Genomic DNA, 18,789 nt, shown 5'->3' with positions numbered 1-18,789 from the left:
AGTAGATTGGAAGCTCTTTAATATTGCTGGCCTTCATCGGGCACATTTGTGTGCATGTAACTTGATGGACGGTGTGCAAGTCCCGGTAATGTGTTGGACAGTGTTGTCACCTATTGTAAAGCCTTTCTGTATGCCACGGTGAAGTTTCCTTACCATTCGGTGATGGAGCGCGTGTTATGGTGCTCTGTGCTCCGCATTGGAAGGATGTCGTGAATACTCAGGGGTGAGTGGCCGTGTGTAAAGAGGATTGTGAGTGGTAACACTCTTCCTAAAGTCGATAACCATTTTAATTGTCTTGTTGACTGGGGAAGAGGCTATTTACCTGGCATCAAGTCTCGAGCTCTTCCACCTCCTCTCTCTATCCGATTTTATCGTTGTTGATGATGAGGTCAACCACTACCCTACCATCGGTGAACTTCGCAATGTGATTAATCGAGCTTGCATATTTCTTTGACGTTGGGAAAATGGTAACTGATTTAACATATGTGGGGACAACAGCCTGGCTGTGTGAGGTGTTGTAGACGTCCGTGAATACGTCAGTAAGTTGTTGTGTATTCATACTGAATACTCAGCTTGGCATGATATGTGGCGCGGTAGTCTTAAGGAGTTTTCCTCTGTAAAGCGTTCCTCTCACGTCTGCTGCTCGTACAGACAGTGGCTGCTCATCTGCAATGAATATCTAGCTTTCGTGCTGGCGTTCTGCTGCATGCATCGAAGTGTCCATACAAGTTGTTTAGAGGATCGGGGAGGGAGGCGTCACTGGTACAGTTGGTGCTGTTTCTGCTTGCGTTATCACTAATGAAGGGAATGGAGGGAGACGGACGACATGCAGACAGAAGGAAATAAATACCATTAGATAAATATCTTGTCACAGGATTATGGGCTAAAATGGCTGTTCCTTTACACTACTGCGCTATGTAATGCATTTTAAGAAGACAAGATCAATGTTTCAGCTTCCACAATTTTGGCAGTGTACCGAAATGACTAGAATATTCAGTTTCAATCTCTCTATCACCAATTTTTGAACGCTCTCCAGACTCCACACTCACCCCCGTCTTGCCCGTGGATAGAAGCGCAGAACAATGAAGTGTGGCCTGATTAAAACGGAGGAGATCTAAATGTTGCTATTGCAGTGGGAATTTTCAGATTACTGTACCTTCCATACGAGTAACGAAGAAGGAAACATATCTTGGGGAAACAGGAGCGTTTTGGAGACAATGATTATAATATGATTAAATTCATACTGCAATTTGAGAGTGAGAAAGATAGAAACAATTATCAGTTTTGCAATTGAATAAAGCGAATTACAGAGGCATAAGAAAGAGGAAAGAGCTTGCCCAGGTGGATTGATAGAGGATACTGGCGGGGATGACGGCATTGCAGAGACGCCAGAGGTATTTGGGAATATTTCACAAGGCGCAGGATAAATATGTCCCGCGGAGAAAGAAGTTCTCAAATGACAGGAGTAGGCAACCGTGGCTGGAAAAGGAAGTTGAATACCGCATAAACACCAAGGAAAGGACATATAATGTAGCAAAAGGAAGTAGGAAGTGGGATGATTGGGAATATTTTAGAATGCAACAACAGGCTATAAGAAGGGAAAGGGTGAAACACGGGGGCAAAATAGCCAATAATATAAAGCAAGACAGCAAAAGATATTTTCAAAGTTATATAGAGTAAAAGGGAGGTGAGAATTGACGTTGGACCACGGGAAAATTATACTGGTGACGTATTAATGGGGGACAAAAAATGGCTGATGAACTTAATAGGTACTTTGCCTCTATCTTCATGTGGAAGGCACGAGCATAGAAGAGATAAGCATGGCTCAGCCAACATTATACTGAATGAGAGGGTTAGATAAGGGGTCTAATGTCTTAAGGCCAGTACGGTCTGAGATCTTGGCGACCACTTTCCAAATCCGCTTCCCTCGCTGTTTTCCTCATTTGTAAAGTGACTATATGCACTCTTTCAAAGTATCTGATTAGTATTGTTATGAAGCTCAACTCTCGAGGACCCTCAAGCTGACTCTGCTAAACTGATATGGATTTTGTTGAGCTCAACAATTTCAGCAAAACAACGTTTATTTGACTTTCCATTTCAAATAGTTTCCTTGCTAATAAAATTTATTCGATCCAATTTACACTGAAGAGGTATACGTTGCACCTGATTCTGTATTGTCAAACTGTTTCTTTTCAGCAAACGTTGCCGCCATTGCGATCCTGCGCCGAGGGAAATGTGGCCTTTCCAAATGCATAACCTACTACCTGGTTGGCATGGCAACGGCGGACTTTCTTGTCGTCGTCACGGGAGTTATACTGAGTAAGATTATTGGTACTTTCTTTCCAGGCAGCATCTTGTGGATCTCGCCGCTCTGCAGCATGAGGCTTGTGGTAGTTTATGCTTGCAGAGATATTTCTGTCTGGTTAACAGTCTCGTTCACATTTGATAGCATTGTGGCCATTTGTTGGGGCAAACTTAAGACAAGGTACTGCACGCAAAAAATTGCAGCTGTGGCGGTTTGGATCGTCTGTTGTCTGAGCCGTTTGCGAAACATTCCCTGGTACTTTAAGAATGAACCCAGGTACATAGTCAACAGTACACCACGGTACTGTCACACAAAATCCAGCTTCTTCACTGACTCCATGTGGACATTCTTTTCAGCTTTAAATCACATTTTAAACCCCTTGCTCCCATTCTTTCACATTGTGCTGCTGAATGTCCTGATGGTTAGATTCATTATAGTGACGAGTAAAATGCGCAAATCGTTCCGCCGCGGCAGTCACCTGGTCGATCACAAAGACCCTGAATTGGAAAACAGAAAAACGTCCATTGTTTTGCTTTCCGCAATTTCAAGTAGTTTTGTGCTCCTGTGGATGACATTTATCATCCATTTCCTCTACTATCGTATCACCAACACTTTGACATTCTCTGGTTACAATGACCCTGTGTTTATTTTACGAGAGGTCGCTTACATGCTCCTGGTCCTGAACTGCTGCACAAACACCTGTATTTATGCAGTGACTCAGCAGAAGTTCAGAGCGGAATTGAAAAATTGTCTGAAATATCCATTCAAGCGGATCCTCACTTTTCTTAATATTTGAAAATCTTAACCATATGGTACTCAGGAGAGTTGTGAGCATGTGGAAGTTCTCAGAGGAGAAGAATGGGCCACTGAAATATCCGATTACACAGATTGCTAGAATTATCAAGTAGGAAAGAAACGCTGTCGAATTTCCAAAGATGTAGCTGAACCCTGTAATGCAGAGAGAAATCCTGGGTCTAGTTGCTCACGAACAAACGTTCCCTCGATGTTCCAATTGCACCAATTTACCCCAGCTTAGGTGATAATAGTATGCGTGTTTGAATCGACAGGACAGGCAAGATATCAGCAGTGGCAAGAATTCCTTAAGCCTTAATGCGCTTTAAGATGGGAGGGACATATGGACAGAAGGGAAGAGGAAACAAAACAACAGTTGCCCATTCGTCCCACTGTACAACGCAACATTCAGTAAAGTTAATGCACTAATTTTACCCCAGAATCCTCAATTAAATTAGTAAAATAGTAATTCGGTTTCTACTGGCACATTACAGAGGCAGAGTGAAATACAGTATATTGTGTTACATGCCATCCACACAGATTGATTATTTACATAGTGCATTGAGGTGGCACAGCGTAAACTGATACGAGAATGCAATAGTATCGGGGAATATCCTGTACAGAACGACGACATGATGCAAGGCAATAAACTCCATATTTACAGTGCTGTTTAATAAGCATTTATTTATCATTTTTATGAGGATGATAATTTGGGTCCTTCTTGCACAGAGAATTCTGAATATTCACCACATTAACTCTTTCCTGAATGCTGTTGACGCATGTTTGGGCTCTGATTTCGAATTCTACAGACACGAGCTCAGAAAGCGTACATTTCAGATCCACCCTGTCAGGCTAGAATAACATACAACGAAAGTACATTTCCTCTTTCTACGCCAGCATGGGGGCACTCATATTACGCTGATTACACTAATAACGTGCGCGCAATTTTTGGCTAGTAAACTCCACTGTGGCGCTTTATGGAAGCCAAGCTTACATCAGATATGACTCATAGAAGTTAGTTGCAGCCTTAGTGAAACTGAAATTCTAACAGATGTATCAAACATGGCTTGCTTTCCACTGATACCGATTTACACTCCCCATTCCCAGTCAACTTTCAACTTTCAGTACTTGTTGTACTACCAGGTACGACGATCTACTAGGTCTATCGCGTACTAGGTCTATACTACGTAGATTGCATCCACCTAACTTAATGTAGTTATCAAAGAAGATTGACAAAGGCGTGACAGTTGATATTGCATCCATGAAATGAGATCATAAATTGAATTAGACATCGGTTTTGTGGTAGAAGCCAGAGAGGGGTAGTAGATGGGTGCCTCGCTGAGTGCAGACCTGTGTCGAGTGGAGTTCCTCAAGGATCGGGGCTGCGTTCGTTGCTGTTTGTGATCTGCATCAAAGATCTTGATGATAATGTGGTTAGCTGGATCAGCAAATTCAAGGATGACACTAAGATTGCGGGTGTAGTGAACAGCGGGTTAGGCTATTATAGGTTGCAGAATGAACTGGATCAGCTGGGAGAATGTCAGATTCCGTTTTACGCAGACAAGTGCGATCAACCAAGGTGCGTCTTATAGCGTGAATGGAATGCGCCTGGCCAAGTAGTTCAGGCGTTGGACTAGCGATCAGAAGGTCGCGAGTTCGAGACTCACCCGAAGCAGCGTATTGTGTCCTTGAGCAAGGCACTTAACCGCACATTGCTCCTACAAGTTTATAGCCCAGCGGCGGCGGTTAGTGCAGTATGGGCAAGACAAGAAGAGCACTGAGGGGTGTGCTAGAAATCAGGGAGCTGGGAATGAACATATCCATAATACATTGAAAAAGGTGTTACAGGTAGAGAGAGTTATAAAGAAAGCTTTTGGCACAATTACCTTAGTATATCAAACTATTGAGCACAGGAGATGGAATATTACCTCGAAGTTTTATAAGATGTTGGTTAGACCTAACTTGGAGTGTGTTGTGGAGTTTTGCTCACCTTCCCTACAGGGAAGATTAGATTAGATTAGATTATGAGGACACTCAGTCTTCGTTTGTTGTCTTTTAGAAATGCATGCATTAAAAAATGATACACTGTTCCTCCAGTATGATATCACAGAAACACAGTACAAACCAAGACTAAAACTGACAAAACCACATAATTATAACATAAAGTTACAACAGTGGGATGCAATACCGTAATTTGATGAAGAGCAGACCATGGGCACGGTAAAGCAAAAGTCTCAAGTCCCGATAGCCCCATCATCTGACGCAGACGGTAGGATGGAGAAACTCCCCCTGCTATGAAGTCCAAACGCCACAAACTTGCCGATGCATTGGAAGCACCCGACCGCAGCCGACTCTGAATCCGTCCGAAAACTTCGAGCCTCCGAACAGCCCTCTGACACCGAGCACCCATCTTTGCCGAGCGCTTTGACCTCGCCCCGGCCGCTGAGCAATAAGCAAAGCCGATGACTCGGGGCCTTCCCCACCGGAGATTCTGGTTCACACAGTAGCAGTGGCAGCGAAGCAGGTATTTCAGAAGTGCTCTCATGTCTGTCTGCATCAAATCAGGATTGTGCACGGCACCCTACTTGACAGATAACAGATATCATTCACCGGAGTGGCCACTGCAAGCTGCGTCGCGCCGCCATCTTCTCCTCCCGTAAGATTGATATAGTACAGAGAAAATGTACACGGATGTTGCCGGATCTGGAGGACCTGAGTTACAAAGAAAGATTGAATAGGTTAGACCTTTATAGGTTAGGACGTCCCCCCCCCTTAGAAAATTGGAGATTGAGAAGATATTTGATAAAGATATATAAAATTATTAGGGGTAGAGATAGGGTAAATGCAAGGAGGTTTTTACTGCTGGGAATGGGTGAGACGGCAAAGAGAGGTCATGGGTAAGGTTGAAACATGAAAAGTTTAAGGGGAACATCAGGGGAAACTTCTTCATTCAGAGAGTTGTGAGAGTCCGGAATGAGCTGCCAGCATGAATTGTGCTTATTTGTTCGATTCCAAAGTTTCAAAGTTTAATTGGAGTTTGGATGCGAACATGGGTGGTAGTCGTATCGAGGGCTGTGGGCCCGGTTTAAGTCGATGGGGGTCGGCGGTTTAAATGGTTTCGGCATGGACGAGATGGGCGAAGGGCCTGTTTCTGTTCTGTACTTTTCTAAGTCTCTCTGATTCTTTGACTCTACCTACAGGAAATGTGTAAGTAATGTTTAACGAGTACCCAGAAATTTTACAAGAATGTTCTCGGGACTGGAGAACTTGAGTTACAAGAAATATGAGACTGATGAGAATAGTTAGAGTGAACTCGGCCTGTTCTCCTTGGAGCGACGGGGGATGAGAGGTGACCTGATAGAGTTGTACAAGATAATGAGAGGCATTGTTCGTGTGGATAGTCAGAGGCTTTTTCCCAGGGCTGAAATGGCTAACACGAAAGGACATAGCTTTAAGGTGCTTGGCAGGAGGTACAGAGTAGATGTCAGGGGTAGGTTTTTTGCGCAAGAAGTGATGAATGGGCTGCCGACGACAATAGGGTCTTTTAAGAGGCTCCTAGATAGGTAAAAGGAGCTTAGAAAAATAGAGGGCTATGGGAGCGCCTAGGTAGTTCTAGGGTAAGGACATGTTCGGCACAGCGTTGTGGGCCGAAGGGCCTGTATTGTGCTGCAGGTTTTCTATGTTTCTCTGAACGCAGAAGACTGAGCAGAAATGTGAGAGCCGTATGCAAAATTAAAAGGTGTGTAGATAGGGTAAATTCAAGTAGGCTTTTTCCACTGAGCTTGGATGGGACCTACACTAAAGATCACGGGTTAAGGGTGAACGGTGAAAAGTTTACGGGTAACATAAGGCAGAGCCATGACAGTATGGCAAGAGCTGCCGGCGCAAGTGGTGAATGCAATCTCGATTTCAATGTTTAAGAAAAGTTTGGATATTTACGTAGATGGTAGGTATATGGATTGCTATGGTACCAGTAGAGGTCGATGGGCGTTGCCAGTTTAAATTGTTTGGCATGAACTAGATGGGTCACAGGACCTGATTACGCGATGTACTTTTCAATGATTCTATGACTCTATTCCAAGATGGCTGATTTATATCCCTCTCAATCGCATTCCTTTGCCTTCTGCTCGTAATATTTGATGTCCTGATTAATCGAGGACCTATCAATATTAGCTTCAAATATACTCTGTGACTTGGCCTCCACTGCCATTTGTGGTAATGAATTCCGCGATTCGTCACCCTCTGGCTGCAGATGTTCCGCTCATCTCCATTCCAAATAGTCAAATGTGCATCCCCTTGTTTGAACGTGTGCACTCTGATCCTAGACTCGTGCACCATAAGAAACACCCTCTAAACGTCCACTCTATCCAATATGTCTCGACAGTCCAGTATTCGATAGATTTTAATGATATACTACTCCTACAATCCTGTTAGCAGAAAAACATGCTTGGAGCCATCAAATGCTCCTCATATGTTACCCCTTTTCTTCCCGCCATCACTATTGTAATCCTCATTTAGCCTTTCTCTAGTGCTTCCAGATCTTCTCTTCAGGATCCAAACTGCTCACAATACACCAATCGTGGTCAGATCAATATCTTATACGGCCGCAGCATAACATCCTTGTTCTTACTTTTCTTTCCTCTAGAAATGAATGCTAACATTGCATCTGTCTTCCTTACCAATGTTTCGACCTGCAAGCTAACATTTAAGAAATCCTCACAAGGACTCCCAGGTCTCTTTGCTTCTCTGATTATTTAAATGTTCTCTCCGTTCAAAAAATAGTCTTATTCTTTATTACTTCCTCTAAAGTACATGACCATAAGGTTCCCTAGACTAAATTCCATCTGACATTCCCTCAACATTCTCCTGATGTGTCTAAGTCCTTTTGCGCAACACTACCAACCATCCAAAAATCTTCGCATTGTGAGCAAACTTGGCAATAAAGCCATCAATTCCGTCATGCATATCTTGGACATATAAAATGAAAAGAAGTGTCCAAAAACCGACCTCTGCGGAAAAACACTTGTCACTGGCAGCCAACCAGAAAAGGCTGCCTTTTCTTCCTACTCATTGTCTCCTACCAATTAGCCACCCTTCTGCCCATGCTAGAAGTACCATAGGCTTTTATCATATTAAGCTGCCTTATGTGCGGAAAATTGTCAAGGTTCTTCTGAAAACACAAGTTAACAACATCCACTGACACTCTTTTGTCTGTCCTGTCTGATATTTCCTCAAAGAATTCCAGCAGATTTATCGGCTAGATATCACGATAAGAGAGATGGTGATAGTTAAACAGAAAGATGTTCAGTTTTTTTTTTCTGGGTCTGTAGTGACTGGAATTCTTACGACTGAGTTTGGGGGGATATCAGTGAAACCGATTGAAAGTTGGAAAACCTCGATAGTGGATGCATAGAGAGCAAGTTTCCTAATGTGAAGATTCCAAGACCAAACGACACAGCCTCTGAATAGGGGTGAGTCCACTTAGACGGTAATGAGAAGGAATTCCATTAGCCATGGTGAAGTGAATTTGTGAAGTTCGTTGCCAGCCGGGCAAGTCATTAGGTATATTTACGCCAGAGGCTGATAGGTTCTTGATTATTCGGACCATGAAGGGATATGGGAAGAAGACAGGAAAATGGGGCTGAAAGGGAAATGGATTAGCCATGACGACACTGTGGAGCAGACTCGATGGGCCAGATGGCCTACTACTCCTCCTGTATTTTATGGTCTTATGAAAACCATGCTGACTTTGACCTATTTTTTTCATGTGCCTCAAGACCCAAAGACTTCACTCTTAATAAGGTACTCACAAGCACCTTGTGCTTGGTAATGACAGTCTTTTCTCAATATACACGTAGTTTTGTCTACATCTATCAAGACTGCCCTTAGAATCTAACACTCCAGGGGGAAAAAAAAGGCGTGTCCTAACTTTCCTCATAGATGACGCTCTGTTATACAGTCAAGAACATTTTCAACTTCTGCATCCACTTTAATCGTTCGATACCATTCCTGTAAACTATTATTGCCCATTCTCTTTTATAATTTACATTCTCAGCGTCCACACGCGGCAAGGTATGATTGAATTGTCAATTGGAAAACATGGGCTCAATGTAGTCAACGCTATCAGTTGAATGTTGCTACACAAACTATAAAGTAGAAAGTATAAAAGTACATTTTAATATCAAAGTGTGTATACTTTATACAACCTTGAGGTTTGTCTCCTTACCGGCAGCGACGAAACAAAAGACGCAATGGAACCCATTAAACAGAGAAAAATACTTCAACACACAGTGCGCAGAGAAGAAGAAGGGAAAAAAAAAACAAATAATGCAAACAATGAAAGGAAACAAGCAGCATTCAGATTTAAGTTCCGAGCTCCAGGTATCACTGCAACCGATCCAGAAGCACACTAGGTGCAAGCCACAGCCTTATTCCAGCACAGAAGCGAACAAATCACGCGCAGCAACAACCCGAACCGGCTCGTCTGTCGCCTCCAACTCCAAAAACAGGAACAATTTAATCGGTCCCCACAACTAAATCGTCCAATCCTCGGGTCATTCCTTGCCCTCTGACTCGAGCTCGGCGGTCTCCACATCGCACTTAAACATGGAACACACATAGAATAGTACAGCACAGTACAGGCCTTTCGGCCCATAATGTTGTGCCGACCCTCAAACCCTGCCTCCCATATAACTCCCCCCCCCAAATTCCTGCATATACCTGTCTAGTAGTCTCTTAAATTTCAAGAGTATATCTGCCTCCACCACTGACTCAGGCAGTGCATCCACGCACCAACCACTCTCTGAGTAAAAAACCTTCCTCTAATGTCCCCCTTGAACTTCCCACCCCTCAACTTAAAGCCATATCCTCTTGCATTGAGCAGTGGTGCCCTGGGGAAGAGTGGCTGGCTATCGACTCTGTGTATTCCTCTTAATACCTTGTATACCTGTATCATGTCTCCTCTCATCCTCCTTCTCTCCAAAGAGTAAAGCCCTAGCTCCCTTAATCTCTGATCAAAATGCATACTCTCTAAAGGAGGCAGCATCCTGGTAAATCTCGTCTGTACCCTTTCCAATGCTTCTGCATCCTTCCTATAGTGAGGCGACCAGAACTGGACACAGTACTCCAAGTGTGGCCTAACCAAAGTTTTATAGAGCTGCATCATTACCTCGCGACTCTTAAAATCTATCACTCGACTGATGAAAGCTAACAACACCCCATAAGCTTTCTTAACTACCCTATCTACCTGTGAGGCAACTGTCAGGGATCTGTGGACATGTAACCCCAGATTCCTCTGCTCCTCCACACGACCAAGTATCCTGCCATTTACTTTGTACTCTGCCTTGGAGTTTGTCCTTCCAAAGTGTACCACCTCACATTTCTCCGGGTTGAACTCCATCTGCCACTTCTCAGCCCGCTTCTGCATCTTATCAATGTCTCTCTGCAATCTCTGACAATCCTCTACACTATCTACAACACCACCAATCTTTGTGTCCTCTGCAAACTTGCCAACCCACCCTTCTACCCCCACATTCAGGTCGTTAATAAAGTCACGAAATGTAGAGGTCCCAGAACCGATCCCTGCGGGACACCACTAGTCACAACCCTCCAATCCGAATGTACTCCCTCCATCACTGCCCTCTGCCTTCTGCAGGCAAGCCAATTCTGAAGCCACCTGCCCAAGCTTCCCTGGATCCCATGCCTTCTGACTTTCTGAATAAGCCTACCGTGTGGAACCTTGTCAAATGCCTTACTAAAATCCATGTAGATCACATTCACTGCACTGCCCTGATCTATATGCCTGGACACCTCCTCCAAGATCTCTATCAGGTTTATTAGACACGATCTACCCTTCACAAACCCATGCTGACTGTCCCTGATCAGACTATGATTCTCTAAATGCCCATTGATCCTATATCTAGGAATCTTTTCGAAAAGCTTTCCCACCGCAGACGTAAGACTCACTGGTCTATAATTACCTGGACTATCCTTACTAACCTTTTTGAACAAGGGGACAACATTCGCCTCCCTCCAATCTTCCGGTACCATTCCAGTGGACAACGAGGACATAAACGACCTCTTAAATCCGATTTTTTTCCTCGCATCGCCTAGTCTCGGCTCTACCAAAACGAGTTACCTGACCATTCCAATTTGCTTTAGTACTTAAGTCGATCGAACTTCAGAGTTTGCTTCGCCTCGGCTCTGCGTATCGAATTTCTGCCAATTCCGCTCCCGCAACTCCAATCTGAACATGTTGCAAACGTCCTGCCCCAGCAACACCGCAGCAAAAAAAAAAGCCAGATCGTGCTGGCGATTCAGATCAGTTCCGACATGAAAGTCAAAGGGCGCTCACTAATTGCAGCAATCGTTTACCAGAAAAGACGTTTGAATAATTAAGTTTTTAGTTGCTTTAGTTGTTTCATTGACCGCAAAAAGTAGTCACCTCAACAAGCAAGCTGCGCCATCTTAAATCGGAGACATTGGATTCGCAATCCTATTAAAATTCGAGCGTACTAGAGGATCCAATTGGTCTCTTCTGCTTCCGCTTTATAATATCTTACTATCATATACTTCACATTGTCCCCTGACTCTTTATCATGAGACCATTACCATGAAAGTATGACAGCCAGAAACAGCATGCTCTTTTTTTCAGCCACATATGCTGCCTGTGCTGCAGATTACTTCCGCTATTTAAACTTTGATGATTACTAGCACACATTTTCGTATTTTGTTTTGATTTATTTCAACTATATACGTTGAAGAGAAGGATCTTGCTGCGGCGGTTAAATTCTGGTGCTGCTCCGCCAGAAGAAGCAATACAGCTAAACATCATGTCGAGACGTAGGGTTTGATTCGGCAGAATTGACAGATGCCGCCTGACATACTGAGATCTTCCACGAGTTGTTTTTTTTTTATCAGGTCACGCGTCCTTAGCCGAGCAGCTCATGCATTTCCAGAGTTCTGTGGGAAAGCAGAAGAATCACCGATAGAACAGCTAATAAGATTACCAGATAGTGCTTGCGTCTCTACAAATGAGAACACCCTCTGTTTCACTAATTCCTCTCGGGAGATAGAATCTGTCATCCCCACATAGTTTATCCTACAATTGAGTCTGGACTCGCTCTTTGAAACTGAGTTTGAAATTTCCTATGAAGTACTCACAGTGATAGTAGACTCCCCGGGCTTAATAGCGATGGGCCACAAATGCTCGTAATTCCATCCTCCAGGAAATGAATGCTGTAAGACACAAAATGCATTCATCACATTCAATTATATTTGTTTTGAATGCCTCTGACGTCATTGAGCATTTATATTAAAAAAAATAAACTAAGTTGAAAGCACGACCGCAGTTTCAAACAATAAAGCAGAACTCTCCATAAACCATAAGGACTTAAAAAGAGGACTTTAGATTGCATTTTTCCCCCTTTTATTCACAGTTATGAAACTCGCGCTTGGTCATTGGACTTGTGTTTCCCTTGTCAGGACTAGTTGTTGACAGCATGTTCAATTAAAGGCATTTACCAGCAAAGTTTGCACCAAAGTGAGATTAAAAATGCACACATTTTGCGCCTGAAGAAATTCCACAATTGTGTTATGAAAATTGGCGTTGCCTTGGGAAATAGGAAATTGCATGCTCTTCATATGCAGCTAGGGTTTGTGCTTAAGTTAGGCAAGCATGCAGATTAGAACAAAGGTTTAATTCAGTTATAATTATATTTATGAATTACTGTCACTGCGGTTGTCATAGTTCTCTCTAATTCCAATACGTTTAAAATGTCATATATCACAATTGTTGTTATTTTCTACAACTGAATTTCCTTTAAATTGGGCATTTAATAGTGAAAAATATTCTCGAGTCCTGGCCTTCCAGCCACCTCGAGCAAATTTCTGACAAATCCCTGCTCTCCTGCAGACTTTATTTCTTTTCAAGTCCAAATTGGATTACACCTCGATCATCTTTTTTTTTTCGAAAACCGCGTAAGTTTATGTTGACATGGGGTTCTGATATCATTGATTGGACATAAAACATTACAATCTCTTCTCTTTCCACAGATATGCAATCTGTCGATCATTGTGTTTCCAGCTTTTTGTGGTTAAAAATATGCTGTACTGATAGGACAGTGTGTGCAACGCCTCAATTAAAAATTCCAATCCACGTTTTCAACTCCAAGAGCTCACCCCACTCCGCTTCGTCATCCTCCATAGACCTCCGATATTCCAGCGTCATTGCCGTTCAAGCTTCTGGTTCATTAGCGAATAGAAGAGCTTCACCACAGTTGGTGAACTAAGTAACTAAAAACTGAGCTTCAGAATGGACACCCCAAGTCTCCACACATCTCTGTCAAAAAAAATGAATATATAATATATAATTTTAGGTGCTATATATCTTTTCAGACCCACAATTCACACTACCACATATGCATACTCATCGATTCCACACCACACCGCCCCCTCAAGGCCCATGGAATCATCATTTACAATTGGTTTCAGCTGTCTGCCGAGACCCGCTTGTTATCACGAATCTTACCTGCCACGTGTAAATAAGTTTTCCTGCTTGTCTGCTTGGCATTGTCTGTGAACCAATACTAAACCTAGGAAACGATTGCTTTTGAATTAATGGCTACATTTTATTTCTTGGAAGATTTTATGCACTAAGTCCAGACAGCCATTCTTCGCCACCTTTCAAGTCATTACTAACCCCTCCTCATGCGCACAATAAATTGCCACACACATGTCCAGACGTTTACGGTACTGCAATGCTGAAAAAAGACCTAGGCTAGTGACAGGGAGACCAAAGTACAACTATAAATGAAGCAACAAAATAAATTTATATCAAAAGTAATTGCTCCCAACGTATTATTTTCAAATGATATCGTCTTGTCTATTATTTAAAATGAGAACTGTTTCAAAATTATAGAGTGAACCTGCCCCAGTGCAAAGGCGTTTCTGTCATCGTCAGACACGATGGGCAATCATCACACACACACACATCCACACATCATTGGGAGTCAATCTTTTTTATATGCGTTTGATTACCTGTTACCCTCAAGCGCAGTGTAAGGGCTGATATCAAGAGCACACGTGATCAGAGCCGCATCAAAATGATAAAGTTCCAATGGTATACCGACAAATTAGTGAAATTTATGTAATGCTCTGGTTCTTTTTTTTACTATTATGCTGCTGCAAGCTACTTGTTTGGGTTACAGTTGAAGATAAGAGATAGGAAAATTGTTTGCCATCCAAGTAGGATGGCCTGATTAAAGGGAGGATTCTGTGGTGAGGGACTCTGAAGTTGAGTTTGGGGTTTTGGTTCGAGGGGAGATTGAGAGAGAAGACACCAGAGAAAAGAGGTCGAAAGATTCGACCCGTGCGGGACCCTGAAGTCCCACACCACTGGGTTCAAAAACACTAAATATTCTTCGGGCAACACACACAACTTTCTTGAACGAAACGTTAAAATCCTAATTATTATAGTTTCGTAACTGTGTGATGACTTTGATCACTTTGTACTAATCTATCCGTTTTTGTTATAACTGTTTCTTTTTCCATTCTTGTATAAGCTATATAATTTTTTTTTTATTTTCTTCTTTTTCTTGTTAATACTATGTATTTGGTGCTCTATGCCTGCATTGTTGATGCAGGTAAGTGTGGCATTGCATGTATGCTCAGATAGACTTGTACGTCTCACAATAAACTCGTCTTTGACTGAACAGGGCTACAAAGCTGGTATAATCAAAACAGAATATAACAATATCCCCATAGAAATCAACTTCCTCCTATTCAACAGTAAACCAGGTTAGCTTCTCAAATCTGAATAGGAAACAAAAAACGGGAACACAATGTTGCTCAAATGTTGCATGCTTTTTTTTCCCTCTCTCTCTCTATCTCTGCGGTTACCTGGCAACGGAAGGAAAGTGGGGTCGAATGTTCGGCCGGGGATGGTAAACTGAGCAATGGGACGAATGGTGTGTGAGAAATATTTGTCACGTCATTTTTATTATTTTCTTTAATATCGAACTGCTTGATGGAACAGTAAGTTATATGGCTGAACAATGTTATTTTTTATGAAAATTTATTACAACAGCTATTCGTCGTTGATCGCAAGACATGGCCAAATTTACGCAAAACGGCTTTCGCAATGTAAGAAACATCTGTGGGGGCTGGAGTGGGTGGAGCTGAGAAACTAGATAACCGTGAATACATCTCTGAAATTTGGGAAGAAATGATCTTCTGTTGGTGACTTGTTTAACCCGTCAGTAAACGACAGCTGAAGGGAGAGAAAAGAAAAGGAAATTTCAGGATTGTGCATTTTTGCAAAGCGACACCATGGCAAGGGGAGTCCTGATTTTGATTGGCGTCCTGAACACCGTGTGTCTTACACGTAAGAACGGTCTTTTATGGGGCAAGAACTTGATCTGTTAATAATTGGTGATCTTCATATCTCAGAAGTCAGAATGGGCAAACAGTTAACTGAGTAAAGGTGTTGTCTGATGTGGTTGGTGCAAACGGATAATCACTAAACTCCATGTATTTCCAAAGGGAAGTTCAGTTTTTTTTTTTCCTTGCAGAACGTAGCATTCTATGGGTGTGTAAAAAGAAAAAAAAATGATTGGAAAATAAAAGATCGAGACCGAGGACGAAAAAAAATATTTTGGGACATGGAAACAGCACAGAAATTAAACAATTATTTTATCTCTTCGTTCATGAGATGAGCTAAGAATACTTGGGGAAACTTAGCCAAAAACCTCAGTAAGAAGCAGTAACGCACACATTAATTAGAATGAAAGGCGAATCATCACATGGCAGAATTAATTATATCTGAGGGTTTACAGTGGATTAGGTATAATGAGTGTATTGGTGTTGTTTTCAAAATATTTCGAGATAAGTATTCAAAAATCAACCAGGGCCTGGCGGGTGAGGTTACGTGTTGTCGTAATGCATTGCTTCTCCGAAGTATATTTCCGTGAGAATGGTATTAAGGTAGCAAATGCACCGTTAGTACTTACACTGCAGGAGAAAGAGTTAACAAGGAACTTTAGACCACGCAATGCGAATGCAGCGGTTGAGACAGAACTTATTGAAGAAACAATTTCAAGGCTCTGAGAAAACACCAATGAACGTTCAGAAATCAAAACAGATTTCTACAATGGATCTCAAATCGTAATATCTGCTACACGTTCTTCAGATGATAGCCAGCATGAAATACAAAATGCGAGCAGTGGATGCGACATACCGAAACGTTCAGAAAACTTCGAAAGGGATATTTGAACACAATTAACAGAAACACGAGAAAAGTGACAGATGCCGGAAACCTAAGAAACACAGGGACAATGCGGGAGGCAAGCAACAGGGCAGGCAGCTTTGGAGAATGGAGAAGCGTAAACTATTAAAGTTTTGGGCCGAGATGCTTCATCGGGACTGGAAAAACAAAAGATGAGGTTCGAGTAAGAAGATGGGGGGAAGGGAGGAAGAAGTAGAAGAGGGTAGGTGATAGGTGAAACTGGGAGACTGGGAAGTTGATTAATGAAAGAGATAAAGAGCTGGAAAAGGGGGAATCTGATAGGAAAGGGTGGAAGACCATGAAATAAAGGGAAAGGTTTGTCACATCAGAGGGAGGGAGTGGTTTCAACAATTAGCGGAAGTTCGGGAAATCAATATTCAAGCCATCAGTTTGAAAGCTATCGAGATGGAATATAAGGTGACCTGAGTGTGGCTTTATCGGAGCAGAATAGGAGACAATGAACTGGCACACCGGAATGGATATGGAAAGTAGAATTCATATGGGTGGCCACTGGCAGATCCCGTGCTTATGGCGGACAGAGCATAGGTGCTTGGCGAAGCGGTCTGCCATTCTTCGTCGGGTCCTGTCGAGACACAGAAGGCGAGAGTGGAAAAAGCGGTTAGAAAAGATGAACCCAACAGATTCAAGGTGAATTATCGCCTCATCTGGACGGACTTTTTTGGGCCCGAATAGTCATGAAGAAGGAGGCGTCGGGGCATATGTGATACTTGTTCCCCTTGCAAGGATAGGTAACAGGAGGGAAATCAATGGGGAAGGCCGAATAGAGAAGTGTGTCGCGTAATAAGCGACAGCTGAGGAAAACGGAATGTGGGGAGCTGGAATGATGTGCTTGGTGGCTGGATCCCGTTGGAGATGATGGAAGTTACAAAGAATTATGTGCTGGGCAGGAACGGTAGTGGAGTGATAGTTGCGGACAAAAGAAAGCCCATCCCAGGTGGGATGGCGGGATAATCGGCTGAGATCAGACGTGCACCAAATTGAAGAGATGCGGCCGAGGGGAGCATTGAAGATGGAGGAGGGAAAGCCCTTTTCTTGAAAGAAGGAGGACATCTCATTATTTCTGGAATGAAAAGCCTTATCCTGAGAACTAACGCGATGGAGACGGAGGAGATGAGAGAAGTAATGGCAACTGTACAAGTGTAGGGCGTGAAGAGGTATAGTCCAGGTAGCTATAAGAATCAGTGGGTTTATAAAATATATCAATCGTTAAACTGTCTTGAGAGATAGACACAGTGAGATAGAGTCACGGGAAGGAGGTGTCAGAAATAGGCCAGCTAAATTTGAGGAGGGGGTGCAATTTGGAGGCAAAGTTGGTGAAATCCACAAGTTTAGTATGGGTGCAGGAAACAACACCGATATAAGTCGTCGATGTATTGTAGGAAAAAAGTATAGAAGTGATACTGGTGTAGGCTTGGAACATTGACAGTTCCAAGCTGACAAACAAGCAGGCATACGCAGTCAGGACCCGTGCGAGTGGGGGTGTGTGTGTGTGTGTGTGTGTGTGTGTGTGTGTGTATAAAACAAATCCTGTTTAACGGTAGAATATGGCAAGGTTTAATTGTTCAGTCTGACCTGGCTGCTGTCGTGCAGGTGTGACTGACATGTATGCTGGAACAATGGGCAGTTAAGGAGGAAGTGGTACTTTGTCAGGTATTGTGAATTGGTCTAGTACAGTAGCAAAGGCATATTACGTGAACTGTTTTGTGTAAAATGTTCCGAGGTCACAATATAAATAATTGTCTTCCTTCATTCAGACAGACAAGTTGGAACAGAAGTGGATCCACGAAGGTTGATGAGATTAGTATGATAGATTCAGACGTCAGAACTTGACACAAGAGTAAAAGTCCCTTCGGTCCATCGCTTCATATCGATAATTAGGCCTATTCGGTCTAATTTCATTTATTTGTATTAAATCCACATCCCTCTGTAAAATATTCATTCAAGTACCTATCCCAAAACCTCCAAAATGCATTTTTTTCCTGTTATTACCACTTCTTCGGGCAGCTCATTCCAGATACCAGTTATGCTTTGTGTGAAACAAAAAAGAACAATTCAGTTCCACTTTAGACTTACTTCTTCACGCCTTAAACCTACTCCTTCTAGTTTAGGAATGCTTAAATGGGAAGCAGATTTTGGCTCTCAAGGGCATCTATGCCTCTCATAATTGCCTGTCTCCTTTTCCTCATGGTAACCCGACCCAGCCTTAGCGTGCCGCTTCGTCTAACGCTTCACAGCGCCAGGGTTAAGATCGGGGTTCAATTCCTTCCGCTGTTAGTAAGAGGTGTGAATATTTTTCCTGTGTATAAAAAAAAAAGAGTGCATGATTTGGAAGCAGTTTACCCTGCGGCATAACGCAGAACTCTTGAGCCGAGTGCTGGGTCGGATGTAA

At 42.7% G+C, this 18,789-nt stretch overlaps 1 long non-coding RNA gene across 2 annotated transcripts in view; it reads right to left on the bottom strand.

The window, feature by feature from the left end:
• Nucleotides 1-3,816: 3,816 nt before the first annotated feature.
• LOC134350877 (uncharacterized) overlaps nucleotides 3,817-18,789 on the bottom strand; it is an 80,241-nt gene continuing 65,268 nt past the window's right edge. Inside the window, exons 2-5 of one of the 2 annotated variants that reach the window (XR_010019023.1) lie at nucleotides 13,277-13,436; nucleotides 12,260-12,334; nucleotides 11,235-12,058; nucleotides 3,817-5,809 (exon numbers count right to left, since the gene is read on the bottom strand). This is a non-coding gene — a long non-coding RNA (uncharacterized LOC134350877). The remainder of the gene's footprint in view (nucleotides 5,810-11,234; nucleotides 12,059-12,259; nucleotides 12,335-13,276; nucleotides 13,437-18,789) is intronic. The other variant, XR_010019022.1, reaches the window with a different exon arrangement.

Source organism: Mobula hypostoma, chromosome 8, assembly GCF_963921235.1.
Source record: "Mobula hypostoma chromosome 8, sMobHyp1.1, whole genome shotgun sequence".
Lineage (NCBI taxonomy): Eukaryota > Metazoa > Chordata > Chondrichthyes > Myliobatiformes > Myliobatidae > Mobula > Mobula hypostoma.
This window is presented reverse-complemented; position numbering and strand designations above follow the sequence as displayed.